Source organism: Symphalangus syndactylus, chromosome 4, assembly GCF_028878055.3.
Source record: "Symphalangus syndactylus isolate Jambi chromosome 4, NHGRI_mSymSyn1-v2.1_pri, whole genome shotgun sequence".
Classification (NCBI taxonomy): domain Eukaryota; kingdom Metazoa; phylum Chordata; class Mammalia; order Primates; family Hylobatidae; genus Symphalangus; species Symphalangus syndactylus.
In genome coordinates, this window is record NC_072426.2 from 51,178,626 (window position 1) to 51,184,855 (window position 6,230).

At 41.6% G+C, this 6,230-nt stretch overlaps 1 long non-coding RNA gene across 1 annotated transcript in view; it reads right to left on the reverse strand.

Annotated features, from left to right (window-relative positions):
- Nucleotides 1-5,951, reverse strand: part of LOC134736467 (uncharacterized) — a 166,635-nt gene extending 160,684 nt beyond the window's left edge. The window contains exon 1 of the long non-coding RNA XR_010120485.1: nucleotides 5,851-5,951. This is a non-coding gene — a long non-coding RNA (uncharacterized lncRNA). The remainder of the gene's footprint in view (nucleotides 1-5,850) is intronic.
- Nucleotides 5,952-6,230: the final 279 nt, after the last annotated feature.

Genomic DNA, 6,230 nt, shown 5'->3' on the forward strand with positions numbered 1-6,230 from the left:
GATATGGAAATCCTGGAAGAAACCCAGTGTGTTTTGGATGTTAATACAGACATCATAATGACTTGCTATTTCTATCCCCAGTTAGTAAGTAATGGGCGTATTAAATTTATTGAGGATGGGGAGGAGGATGAAACTTTGAATTGAAAAATTTTCACAAAGAGCATAGTGATAAATTTAGTTATAGCCTACATTTATAGCTTTTTGACTAAAATATCTGAGGACTATTTTGAAAATAAAGAATAAGGTGACAGTCATTAAAAAGTTTTGCTGGAAGTGCATTTACTGCGTGATCCTGGACCTCTAGCATTCATAGTCACAGGAGAAAAAGTAATCAGATGTTCCTTGCTTTATGCCATAGATATAGTCCTTAATTCAAACATATTTTTCAATGTATCAGGGAAAGTCACTAAAAATGAAGCAATGTTGTCAATCCTTAAGAGGATAAGGGACAAGGCAACAAAATGACCTTCACCAAATCACAAACAGGCTAAATTCCCCCTAGTTGGAGGCTGCAGGGAAGGAGCAAGAGATCCGTCCTCATAGCTGCACAAACCTGCGTGTAAATCCCTCTACATTCTTGCTGTGTGGCTTAGAGCAAGTTACCTAATATTCCTGAGCTTCATCTGCAAAATGGAGTGTTATCAGTACCTCACTTCAGATGGGTTTATGAAGGTGAAAAGAGATCATGTATGTAAAACAGGGAAGGCATTTATTTCATTTTGGTTCCCTCCTTCTTCCCACCCAGTTGTTAGCCTGGCTTTGAGATCACTGAATTGGAAGAAAGGAGCCCAACAGAAAAAGAAGAGTTGGATATGGGGTAAAAATGAAGGGCTGCTTGGGAGTGGTCAGTACTGATTTGGCAGAACAAAGAACTAAAGAAATGCCACCCACACCCGAAGCATAACCTGCAGCCAGCCCTCTGCTGCAGAGAGAAAATGCTTTAGTAATACAAATAATTGGCTCCTAATGCTTTTCATTTCTGAGTTTTTCTAATCAAGACACACCCATTCATTTACATACCCACTGCATGTAGCTTTGCACTACTGTAAATATACTGTTTATGTCACTCACTTCAATACTGATCATTTAAATGTTAAAGGTCTGTGATAGTCCTTATCCAAAAAAAGATCAAAATATTTATTAATTTTTTTACAACATGATAGTTTCAAAAATATGGTCCATGATATCCTAAGCGTAACAAAAAAGAAAAACTGAATGTATGACCCCAAGCAGTTCATGTAACATAAAAATTTTCAAATTCTCAAATATCACTATCGCATAACATCCTCTTCCTTATAGGAAAGTATATTTGAAAAGTCTAGGTGTAGGTGACCCTGTAGGCTTTTTTTTTTTTTTTTTAGTGACAGAGTCTCACTCTGTTACCCAGGCTGGAGTGCAGCAGCCGCGCAATCATAGCTCACTGCAACCTTGAACTCTAGGCTCAAGCAATCCTCCCACCTCAGCTTCTCAAGTAGCTGAAACTACGGGCACTCGCCACCATGCCTGGCTACATCTTATTTTTTGCAGAGATGGAGTCTCACTATATTGCCCAAGCTGGTCTCAACCTCCTGGGCTCAAGCAATCCTCCCGCTTTGACCTCCCCAAAGCACTGGGATTACAGGTATGAGCCACTGTGCCCAGCCTTAGGCCTGTTAATAAATTAATGAAATTTAAAACACAGAATTTAAAAGTGTGTAAAAATATTTTCTCACTAAGAACTTTCATATAGGCCTTCATTTGTCATTTCCATCAAAGAAAGTGTCGAGTGACTTTGTTTAGAGGTCACTTTTCACAAAGGAACCAAATGTTGATCACTCCAGCAGAGTACTGGCTGCATCTATCAGGATGTCTGAAGAACAACAGTCATGCTGAGGTGTGACCACTAAGGTGGCTGGGTAGTTTATTCACTGCACAAGGGCTTGCTCCCACACACAAGATGAAATTTCAGAGTTTTGGGCGCCATGGATATTGCAAATTATAATATGATGGACCTTTAGGATGCCTTATGAACAGATGAAGCTGCCAATGTTATCTCCATAAATGTCAAATGCCTAACATTATAGATATAGGAGGCAGGATGCAGTTAATCTTATCCCCCAATCACGAGCACATGCAGGAACTGGCAGGAAGTAATACATGCTTTAAACCAATTTTAAGGCCACGATCTTTTGCAGATAGATGTCTGTATTCTTTTGAACAGAGATGTGTAGTAGTCAGATATATGTTGGGAAATCCATGTCCTTCCTCAAGAGACCTGTCTGATGATGAGAAAATTGTCTTTACTCAAGAATCTAAATTACCCAATTTCATTACACCATGGTGTGGACCATCAGCGGCCAAGGAAAATTTTTAAATTCATCTTTCTTTGCTCTCCTTTTCCCTGAAACCTCCCTACAGAGTCAGCTAGGTGCTTGGTTTTATAGACAATTTGTCACAGTTTTTTTTTCATAGCTAAAGATTACTGAAATATTTGAGACTTTTTTTAGACAGGTTCTTGCTGTGTTGCCCAAGCTGGCATGCAGTAGCTATTCACAGGAACAATCATAGCAGCCTCAAACTCCTAGCCTCCAGTAATCCTCCTGTCTCAGCCTCCCAAGTAGCTGGGACTACAGGCTCACTCTGCACCTAGCTGAGACTCGTTTTTTAACTTCACATTGTAAAAAGCAAATAGTCAATTCATTCACGTAGATTTTTTAAAAGCCAATTAAGTACATAAACCATTATTTGTGTAATACAAATTCATATAACGAAAAAGTCTCCTTTTTTAAAACCTTTAACTGGTTGTTTTGGCATCACATAGATACATATATAGATGGTTTCACATGGTTCCAATCCTAAATAAAAATATTTAAATAAGATTTCATAGTAACATGGCTTTATCCTAGCATTTCTTAAACAGATGCAGAAAAATTCCCTTCTAATAAATTATCTGCTCCCACTGCCACCAACATCCACTCCATCACTACCACCAGCCCTAAACTGCTTTATTGCAGTAGAATTATGTTATAATGTTAAATTGCTATAATTCAGTTTCCAGGCCAGAGGAAAAGCAGCACATATAGTCAGTCTTTCAGAGGCACATTAGCAAATGAAAAGTATATTGCAGGAGAACTAAGGAAGTAGGTCAAGGAACTTTGTCGGGGAAGAAGGAAGTAACTCCTACAGGCTATTTACCCCTTTTACCCCACCCTCTTTGTATATTCCTGGGGTTTGCTTTGGTTTGGGTATATGGATGTTTGAGGCAGTCAGTGATCATAATAAAAGGTGATTGCAACTTGATGACAGGGCTAAAGAATCTTGGAGAGTTCAGCTGTGCTCCACTATCTCTCTGTTCTCTCCCCAATTCCTAATGTCTTTCATGCTCAGCTGAGTCCTTTCCATGTAAAGAGTGACTGATATGGGGACCACAGCAAACATTTTTGCAACACAATTTCTTGCTGTAGAAAAGGAGTTGTAATCAAAATCAATAAAGCACCATTCTGTGAGCCTCTACCAGACACAGAAATGATATCATTCTACCCAACCCTTCTTTGAAGTGAGATTCCACCACTACCTACCCCTTCATTTAATAAAGATTCATTTTGAATTACTATGCATTGAGTCCTCTGATAGACACAGGGCAGGGAGAAGGGGAGAGACAAAGAGGAAATGACAAGAATATGGGCCTTGCCATCAGTGTTCTGGGAAGGGGATGGTTGAGGGAATGAGGCATTGTAAGAGAGGAATGTAAAAATCTAACTTTTTGTAGTTCTTTTTCTCCTTTAATCAAGCCCACATGTTTAACACCAGGAACTAAATGTGGTGAGGAGGGAAGGATTATAAAAACGTTCACTTTCATCCTACAGATATGAGAAAACAAGAACATATTGCCATTACTCGACAACTTTATAGCTCCAAATAATGCTAGCATGCAGTAAATCAATGCAGGCTTTCGCTGGCTCGTGGAATGCATACCTCACGTTTGCTCTGAGAGGGAGCCCGTGTGATTCCATCTAGTGCCAGGCTGCCAATGGCCCTGGACGGGATTGAGGAGAAGGGGCTGGGGTCAACAGGGGGAAGGGGGGGGGTCCAATCTGCTCTAAGAGCCAACAAAAGTCTCCAACCCCTAGTCCCTCAACAACCTTCCTTCTCTTCTTAAGGAATGACAGAAATCAGGAAATATTACTTCGGCTTGCAGGCTTCTGTCCTGGCCTATCAAACCCACAGAGAAGTCTCAGCAAATTACTGGAAACTGCACTTTGAACTTAGTCCCTGGCAAGCAGCCCAGTCAAACAGAAATGTAAAAGTTCCTTTCCTCCGCGGGGCCCCTGCACCAGGGTGTCCCTATAGACACTCTAGAGCTGATTGCAACAGGTTGGAATGAGGCCCCGCGCCAGGAAAACAAGCCCTGACCAGTATGATTTCCTACTGCCTGTGTTGTTTCTTAAAAAGGTTTTTTTTGGCTTGTTCTCCCTCGTTTTGTTGGACTAGGTTACAGGCTCCGGTCCCATCGAGGAAAAGACTGGCACCATTTTCACAAAATGCTTAATCCTTGTTTAGTTCGAAAACTGCTCCATCAGCCCCACCAGTAAGTGTAGTCATGTTGGGGGGCAGCTAGGGGGAGGGACTGGTCAGGCCAGTTGCTAAGCAAATTGTTAGAACTCCCAGGGAATCGAGAAGTAATTAGCTTGTAAACCCTGCAGATATTTCTACCTCCGACAAAGGAGACAATATTTCTCTGCCCACAAGACTTCACTACGTGGTACTAAAATAAACCAACAACAGGGACTGTCATGGAATGAACAGCCCCAGCCGTGCCCGGTCCCATAGCTGCTTCTCCCTCATAAGGGGAAACAAAACATTGGCCTCTTTCTAACTCTGTTATATTTCTCTCTAAGAAAACTCAATTTGTACAAGCAAATAAACTGACTCATTATAAAACTAAGAGGTCAACAAGAGGCAGATAAAACTAAAGGTTAGACAGCTGGAGAAACAAGCCTCTCTTCCAGCTGCAATGGGGAGCTCCTTTGGAGGAAGCAACAAGTGCCCGGGCGGATCCATCTTCAACCTGGGAAGAGGAGGGGGCAAGAGGAGAAAGAGGAGCTCCAGCACACTCAAAGCCCATTTTCTGTTGGATCAAACATTCCTTTCACAAAAACTAAAACTGATGCAAATCATAGCCAGATCTGGCCAGCAGTGACCTAACTCTCTTAATGTGCAATTATTGTCACTGCGTTCTCATAATAGGTTATTTTTCTACATTTGTATTGTTGCATACGCAAAGTGTAAACAGGGCAGTGATCTACTCTTCTGCTAATTTTATAAAGAAAATTTCCCAAGTGTGTTTTTTAAAGCCCTACATTCTCCCTAAAGGTTTCACATGGATTGGTAGAACTGCTTGTTTCATCTCTCAGCCCACAGCTTCCCCCTTCCCTGCCTCCCTGACCTCCAACTGACCCAGTTCTGTAATAATCAACAGTCAATGAACACCACACAATTCAAAAAAAAAAAAAAATGCTATGGGGCAAAGTCGCAGTTAGGGCACTCCTGGTTAGCCCTGTCATTTTTGAGGGAGGTTCCCACAGGTTTTCTATTCTCATTGTTAATGCAGAACTCTTGCACAGCATTTATCATCTTTCCCCCTCTCCTGCCTCCCAGTGGTTCTAGTAGAAGTAATGTAAGAAAGAACAACAAACCCAAGTTTCATATCAAGTCTACAAAGATAGTACATTCACGAGAATCATTCTCTCATCCAAGTATTTGATGTACGTTCATTATTATTCCCTCTAACAAAGCAAATACCACCATACATATATCCCTCTTAGTCTCTATGACCTCATTTACAAAATAACCTGGTAGAAGAATACCTACCTCCTGGGGATGTTGTTCCAAGAGATGACAAGTGTGGGTGGTCACACCCAGCATGCAGGAGATTCCCTGGGAATAACCGCAAATAGAAGGCTGGATGCTAGATAACAGGTGGGAGCTGGAGGGGGGCCTCTGGGTAGCAGAAGAACAAAGCCTGCTGGAGAGTATGAACTCCCTAAAACAAAGGGCGAAGAGTGTAAAGCAGAATCAGGAACTTAGCTGGGTGGGTATCAGGAATTAGAGCAGTGTGAGCCAGGCACAGTGGTTCTGCCTGTAATCCCAACCACTCAGAGACTGAGGCCGGACAATAGCTTGAGGCCAGGAGTTCAAGAGCAGCCTAAGCAACATGGTGAGACACAGCCTCTAAAAGAAGAAAAGAAAAA